Source organism: Crocuta crocuta, unplaced genomic scaffold (assembly GCF_008692635.1).
Source record: "Crocuta crocuta isolate KB4526 unplaced genomic scaffold, BGI_CrCroc_1.0 scaffold113, whole genome shotgun sequence".
In the NCBI taxonomy this organism is placed as follows: Eukaryota; Metazoa; Chordata; class Mammalia; order Carnivora; family Hyaenidae; genus Crocuta; species Crocuta crocuta.
This window is the reverse complement of record NW_027530368.1, coordinates 1,044,596-1,053,161: the sequence shown is the minus strand read 5'-3', so window position 1 is coordinate 1,053,161 and position 8,566 is coordinate 1,044,596. Positions and strand designations below refer to the sequence as shown.

At 41.0% G+C, this 8,566-nt stretch overlaps 1 pseudogene; it reads right to left on the bottom strand.

The window, feature by feature from the left end:
* Positions 1 to 8,008: 8,008 nt before the first annotated feature.
* LOC144233546 (U2 spliceosomal RNA) lies at positions 8,009 to 8,107 on the bottom strand (annotated as a pseudogene).
* Positions 8,108 to 8,566: the final 459 nt, after the last annotated feature.

Sequence of the window (8,566 nt, the reverse complement as noted above, 5' to 3'; positions counted from 1 at the left end):
ACCAGATGGTGTATGTACAATATTATTAACTGCAATATTATTTGAAAATAGCAAAAGATAGATCCAAACATCTGTCAATAGAAGACTTGTCAAATAAATTTTGATGTGTCCACTATGTGTACTTTGGAGTAGTCCTCTGTGTGGTGTTAAAATAAGGCCAATCTATATATGCTAATATTGAATGATTGTCACTATGTGGAAATGGCAAGTGTAAAACAAGAGAAGGGATATAAAATAGACATAATTCTATGCATGTAAAAGAATGGTAAGAAAGGTGGCTTCTGGGAAGAGGACTGGGATAGAAAGAAGATATTTTTCACTGTATGCTTTTTATTTATTTTTAGTTTTTCAAGTTTGTTTATTTTGAGAGAGAGAGGGGGAGAGCACAGGGAGGGGAGGGGGATGTAGAGAATCCCAAGCAGGCTCCACTGTCAGTGCAGAGCCCGTGCAGGGCTCAAACCCACAAACTATGAAATCATGACCTGAATGGAGCCGAGATCAAGAGTCAGATGCTTAACTGACTGAGCCACCTAGGCACCCCTGTGTGCTTTTAAAATACTGATTTTAAAAACCTGTGAGTGTTTAACCTCCATGAAAGAATTTCTTCTTTTTTACATAATTAGTTTTCCTATATAAATATAAAATGGCATCTGGAAGGTTCAGAGGGTCAAGGATTTGTTATTGTCTGCCCTGTGTTTTTATTTATTTTTAAATGTTAATATATTTATTTTGAGAGAGAGAGAGAGTAAGCAAGGGAGGGAGTGGCAGAGGGGGTGGGGACAGAATCCCAAGCAGGCTCCCTGCTGTCCTTGCAGAGCCCTGTGCAGGGCTGGATCTCAGAAATGGTGAGATCATGACCTGAGCTGAAATCAGGAGTTGGATGCTTAATCGATTGAACCACCCAGGTGCCCCTAGCCTGTGTTTTCACACAGCTGAGGAAGCGCTTGACATGTTCATGTGACCCAGATAACATTCACAGAAAGGAAAGACTGCTAGGGACAGTTATCTAAGGAGTGAAATTGGAATCACAAGAGAGGCCCCCCGCTTTGGACAGGAGCAAATGCGTCGCACCTCTTTCCCTGAGATGGACAAAGTAACAGGAAGATTGGTCCCTAAAGAGATGAAAACAGGGGCATGGGGGTAGCGCTAGAGGATTCCAGCCTCAGGGCCTCTATTTTCTCTGGAAAATATGAGATTAGTTATCTTCTGCTTCTGAGGGGCCCAGGGGCCCAAGGACAGTGGTTAAAACTCAAAGTGGCTTTTGTGTGAAATCAAGTGAACACTAAGGAGGCGCAGGGGCTAACAGTGGGCAGATTTGAGGGCCCCATAGACTGCCAGTGATGGCAGTCTGCATGGCTGAGTTTTCTCCAGCATTTTTCAGTGACTTGGGCCACTGAGCAGAGGGCCAGTGGCAAATAAAGAAGGGAAGGAGTTGGCAGATTGCGGGTGCCAGAGTGGATGAGGTCTGAGGCTCTGTAAGAAGAGGGTGAGCAGTTGTATCTTGTGGCTGCCTCTTTGTCTTCCCAGTGACTGTGATCCCCTTCTTCCCCCAGGGCAGGAGTCCCATCCCGTCCACTGCTCTGAGTCCCCAGGGCCGGAGAGGGTACCTGATCATGGACACACCCACGGAATGTTTACTCAATTATTCATTGACCGTGAAGAAACCAAAACAAACCAAATTGGAGTCTTTATCACTTTCTAAAGTTGTAAGGAGTCTTATCCTGAAAGCCTTATTATTATCCAGCTTATTTACCTCTCTTGTTTGCCAGACTCATTTGCTGTTGTCAAATATGAAAACTAGTCTCAAAGGAAGATATTAAAAAAAAAATTTTTTTTAATGTTTTTATTTATTTCTAGGAGAGAGAGAGAGAGAGACAGTGTGAGCAGGGGAGGGTCAGAGAGAGAGGGAGTCACAGACTGAAACAGGCTCCAGGCTCTGAGCTGGCTGTCAGCACAGAGCCCGACGCGGGGCTCGAACCCACGAACCGCGAGATCATGACCTAAGCGAAAGTCGGACGCTTAACCGACTAAGCCACCCAGGCGCCCCTCAAAGGAAGATATTTAAGATACCAGTTTTTCAATATGCTCCAGGCTATGATTATGATGGCAAAGCATTTGCAGGACTCCAAGAGTTTCCTCACCTTTCCTAAAAACATTTTTATCACTAATGCTCCAAACTCCACTCTTAGTGATCCACTGCCACACTCCTCTCTCCCAAAGTGTGTGTGTGTGTGTGTGTGTGTGTGTGTGTGTGTTTTGAGGAGGGGTGGTATGGGAAGAGGGTTCTCCAGAAGGAGGGGAGCACATGCCCCGCCCCCTGGAGAAAGGTAACGCTTTGTTACTACCTCCTTATTACTAGTGGATTGCAGTTCAGAGGGGCCAACGGACACTCCATGTGTGAAGAGTGAAGAGGGGAGACTCTTAGAAGCCGGTTTGGAGATCAGTGTGTGTCCTCCATAACTGGGGAGGGCCTGCCCTCCCTCCCTCTATGCTCTGCTGTGTGCCCTGCTCTGGTTTTTTTCTAACTCAGTGAGCACAAGAGCTTGTTGAAGCCTCAAAGAAACTCTCCTTTGTTCAGCCATTGATTCAACAGCATTTAAGCACCTGCTGCATGTCAAGACCTGTGGTAGGAGGAAGAATGTAAAGGTGTCCAAGTTCTGGACCCCTCCCTAGATGGTCTGCAGATACGTGCCTTCAGCTCCCGCTTGTTCAAGGTCCCATAAATGTCTGGTATATTATTATGTGAATACCAGGATTGAAAACTCACTTCTGAACCCCAAGTGAGCAAGGGACAGCAGTGCCCTCCAGGAACATGACAGAGTGTACATGCCAGACAGCACGTAGCTCTTAGGGCAGGGATGGAGGCATTGCTATGGAAACTGCCCAGGCAGCCTTTCCACTCACAACCTCTAGGTGCCCTTTGTTGTGCCCTTCATTCCAAGGAAACACATGCATAGCTGTCTCTCCTCTTTTTTCTTATCTCTAAGAAGCTATGGGGTTGAGGAGGGGTTGTTGGCAAATAAGGTGGGGACAGGTTGAATACAGCCTGGGGAGGAAAATAGCTGGTGAGTGGTGGGGCTCCCAGCAGACCAGTGAGGCGGGGGGTCATGCAGGTGTTCACAGGTCTGCCACGGTGACTGGCGCTGGTGAAGCTCCTCATAGCTGATGGCGTGACACCACACCCACTGCCTGCCCCTCTCCCTGCCTCCACAGGCTGCATGGCATTTAAGAACAGGCCAGGAATGGCAGGATTGCTGTAATTAAGCCTGGCTCAATTTCCCTGGAGCCCAGAGCAAGAGTCTGGGGACTCGGTGGCAGTGCTCTACAGATGAGAGAGCACTGGAACAGGAGTCAGGAGGCCTGGATTCCAGCCTTAATTCTGTCACTGTATGACTGCAGGCAAGTCAGTTTTACTCTTGGTCCATGTGTACTCATCTGGGAAATGAGAGGACTGGAATACAGCAATGATTCCCAAGTGCTGCATCAGAATGATCTGAGATCTTTATTTTAAAATGCTGATTACTAGGTTCTGTCCATGGATTCCTATTAAATATGTGTGGGGCAGGCCCTAGGAATCTGTATTAAGGTGAATTCATTTCACTTGAAGAGTCTGTGATGTACTTGAGACAGTTACAGGCATCTTGAGAGCAGTCACACCAGACTGTGAATCACTCGATTAGATGAAATGTCAAGTACACTCAGGTATTGCAGAGAATATAACTAAGAGTATGTTATTTGATTAGTCCCAGGCCTTTATGGCAGCGGTACTACCTCCCTCATATGTATTGCCTTTTAGGGCAAAAAACCAAAAACCAAAAAACAACAATCCCAAAATGATCCTCCCTGAAAACCTCTTAGGTAGGCATAACTTGAGTGCTGTACTTTAGCATCAGGAATGGACAGGCAGTACAGCCCCTGGGGCTGCCAACTGCCACACCAGGGTTGCAAGACATGTGAAGGGAAGCAACGAATAGGACTCCTAATGCTTTCCTGAAACTTCCCATCCTTCACTTTAGTAAATCCATTCCCTTGGTCTTCTCTGACTCTTCAATTTTTCATTTATTTATTCAAAAAATATTGATTGAGTGCATATATGTGGCCAGACTCTGTGTTGGGCACTGGGGCTACAATAAAGAACAGGATTATAGGCCAATTACAGTATAGTGTCATGAGTGCTATGAGGGTGCTATAGGAGTACTTAGGAGGGGTTCTCGACCCAGGATAGCTCCATATATCTTCTTGCCCTTCTCCTGTTTTTAAGTATGAGCATCTCTAAATCTCAGTTATATGCAGACAAAATGGCCTTTATTGGCAAAAAGATGGAGCAAAACAAGGTTGGCCATGACCAGCAGACTGGATGGGTTGAGGAAAAGGTTTACTTGACAGCCATAATCTCACAGTTAGTGATGAGTTGCTCAGAGCAGCAATCAGTCTGCATCAATAAGATCTGAATATATTAGTCGAGATGAATATCCTAGTAGGCAGGTGAAAATTAAACAGGTAGGTATGTATTTCCATAAACTTGGCAGGGGTTGTGTGGACTCACTTTTAGGGTTCTGAGGCATGTATGTGGAGGTGCCTTGTCCAGAGGAAGTGAGAGACTGAGCAGGGCATGGACAAAGATATGGGGCGTGATGATATGGGGAGGGAAATAGGGAGGTCGGTGAGAAATTACCTGAAGATATTATATCTGTATTGAGATCTGAAGAATGAGTAAGAATTAACTACACAAAGAGAGGAGGAAATTATTCCAAGAGGATGATATATATTTTTTAATTCAAGTTAGTTAACATACAGTGTCTTGGTTTCAGGGGTAGAGCCCAATGACTCATCTCTTGCATATGATACCTATTGCTCATCCCGAAAAGTGCCCTCCTTAATGCCCAACACCCATTTAACTATCCCCCCACTGACACCCCCCTCCAGCAACCCTCAGTTTGTTCTCTATATTCAGGAGTCTCTTATGGTTTGCCTCCCTCTTTGTTTTTGTCTTATGTTATATTTTACTTCCATAAAGGTACACAGCTAATAATGGATTATTTTTGCTTTAAACAGTCAATTGTCTTTTAAAAGCTTAACAGATAATAGAAAATTAGACTAAAAACATTTCCCCATTTAGTTACCATCTTTTATGCTCTTTAAAACTTTCTCTAGACTTGAATTTTACTATGGTATAATATCCCTTCAGCCTACAGAACTTCCTTTAACATTTCTTATGTGTGGATTTACTGATGATAAATTCAGTTTTCATTTACCTGAAATATCCTTATTTCACTATGAATTTTAAATAATATTTTCACTGGATATATAATTCTATATCCAGTGTTATTCTTTCCACATTTTATTGATATCATGCTATTGTCTTCTGGTCTTTATTGTCTCTGGTGAGGAATTTGTTGTCATTCTTATCATTGGTCTTCTCTGTGTCCTGCTTCTCTCCCTTTTGTGGCTTTTAAGATTTTCTTTGAAGATCTAAATATCAGACAGGAAACCATCAAAATCCTAGAGGAGAACACAGGCAGCAATCTCTTTTACCTCAGTCACAGTAACTTCTTACTAGACAGGTCTCCAGAGGCAAGAGGAACAAAAGCAAAAATGAACTATTGGGACTTCATCAAGATAAAAATCTTCTGCACATCAAAAGAAACAATCAACAAAACTAAAAGGCAACCAATGTAATGGGATGGAATATTTACAAATGACATATCTGATGAAGGGTTAGTATCTAAAATCTATAAAGAACATATCGAACTCAACACCCAAAAACCAAATAATTCAGTCAAGAAATGGGGAGAAGACATGAGTAGACATTTTTCCAAAGAAGACATCCTGATGTCCAACCAACATATGAAAAGATACTCAGCATCACTCATCATCAGGGAAATACAAATCAAAATCATAATGAGGTACCACCTCACACCTATCAGAATGGCTAAACTTAATGACACAGGAAACAACAGATGTTGGCAAGGATGTGGAGAAAGAAGAACACTCTTACACAGTTGTTGGGAACGCAAACTAGTGAAGCCACACTGGAAAGCAGTATGCAGGTTTCCTCAAAAAGTTAAAAATAGAATTACCCTATGACTCAGCAATTGCACTACTAGGTATTTATTCAAGGATACAAAAATAGTGATTTGAAAGGATACATGCATCTTGATGTTTATAGCAGCATTATCAACAATAACCAAACTATGGAAAGAGCCTAAGTGTTCATTGATGGAAGAATGGTTAAAGAAGTTGTGGTATATACATCTCACACCTGTCAGAATGGCTAAAATGAACAACACAGGAAACAAAAGATGTTTGCAAGGATGTGGAGAAAGGGCAAGTCTCTTACACTGTTGGTGGGAATGCAAACTGGTGCAGCTACTCTGGAAAACAGTATGGAGGTTCCTCAAAAGTTAAAAATAGAGCTACCCTGTGACTCAGCAATTGCACTACTAGATACTTACCCAAAGGATAACAAAAATACTGATTTGAAGGGACATATGTACCCCAATGTTTATAGCAGCAGTATCAACAATAGTCAAATTAGGAAGAGCCCAAATGTCCATTGACAGGTGAATAAAGAAGAAGTGATAGATATGCATTCAATGGAATATTATTCAGCCATCAAAGAGAATGAAATCTTGTCATTTTGCAAGGACGTGGATGGAGCTACAATATATCGTGCTAAATGAAATTAGTGAGAGAAAAACAAATACCATTATTTTATTCATATGTGGAATTTAAGAAACAAAACAGATGAACATACAGGAAGAGTAAAAGAAAGAGATGGAAGCAAACATAAGAGTCTCTTAACTATAGAGAAAAAATTGAGGGCTGCTGGAGGGGAAGTGGGAGGGGGATGGGCTAAATCGGTGATGGGTATTAAGGAGGGCACTTGTTGTGTTAAGCACTGGATGTCATATGTAAGTGATAAGTCACTAAATTCTACTCCTGAAACCAATATTACTCGATATGTTAAATAATTAGAATTTAAATAAAATTTTGAAAAAAATGAAGTTAAAAAATTTTCTCTTTCCTTGATTTTCAAAATTTAAATGGCAATGTAGTTTTCTTTGTATTTGTCCTATGAAAGTGTTGCTGAACTTCTTAGGTCTATAAGTTCATATTTTCAATAATATTTGGGAATAATTTTGGTCTATATTTCTTTAAAGAATATTGTTTCCACTCAGTTCTCATCTCTTTCTGGAATTCCAGGCTTTGTGTTAGGTTTCTTACTGTTTCACGAATCATTAAAATTACTTTAATTTCTTTCAATGTTTTTTCTCTTTGTGATTATTCAGTTTGGATAATTGTAATTGAACTGTTATTAAATTCACCAATCTTTTCTTCTACATCATATAATCTACTCTTAATCTTATTCAATGCATTTTTAAAACATTGCAGATATTACAGTTTAGTTGTATAATCCCTACTAGGTTATTTTTTTAGGATTTTTATGACTCTCCTGAAACTTCCTATCCTTTCATTTATTGTATCCATCCAGAGATGATTGAACATATTTATGGTAGTTGTTTTATTTTTATTTACTTTTTACAAAATTTTCTTGGTGTTTTTATTTTTTATTTTTGAGATAGAGAGAAACCACAGGCTGGAAAGGGACAGAGAGAGAGGGAGACAGGGGCCAAAGCAAGTTCCATGCTGACAGCAAGGAGTCTGATGCGAGGCTTGAACTCATGAGCAGTGAGATGATGATGCTTAGCTGACTGAGCCACCCAGGCGTCCCTATGGTAGTTATTTTAAAATCCTGTCTGCTAATTTCAACAAATGCCAATATGTCTGTTTCTATTGACTGTTTTCTTGTTTTCTCTTGATTATGGGTTATGATTTCCTGCTTTTTTGTAAGTCCAATAATTGTTTATTGTACATTCATTATAGTGGATGTTACATTGTAGAGACTCTGAGTTTAGTTATCTTTCTCCAAACAGGGAATTTTGTTCTAGATGGCAATTAAATTGCTGGTGGATCACTTTGTTATAGCAGGGCTATTTCTTAATCCTAGGGTTTAGCTCGTGATCTTGGATAGAGGATGTAGCAGATATTAAACTGGTAAGAACAGATACTACACTTGATTTTAGCCAAAAGACAGAGAAGGGTAGCCCCTAGTCTTGGGATAGAATTCTTACTATTAAGATACGGCCTTTCTGGGTTTTCACTGGAAAACTAGGGATCTCTCAATTGGTAATATTAAACTTCAGACTCTGTCTCCTCAGTATCAGACAACTGTTGAAATCTCTGCATGGACTTTTAGCCTTTATATTGTTGCTTTCGCTGGATTTCTTGGATTCTTTCCCTGAACATGTCCAGTTCAGAGTCATCCAAGGGTTTGGAGGGAATTTGTACACAGATTTTGGGATTCTTCCTTTGTGACTCCTTCCTTTCCAAGACTGTTTTGGTAGCCCTAAGCTCTGACCTCTGACTTTGCTAAGCAGGGCTGATGCTTTCTGCTCGAGATCTATTTTCATTCACCACACCACACAATACTTAAGGAAAAGATTGGGTAAATACAAATCTAATCCAGTGTGTTTTCCTTCTTTGAAAGTTAAAATCCTCTCCA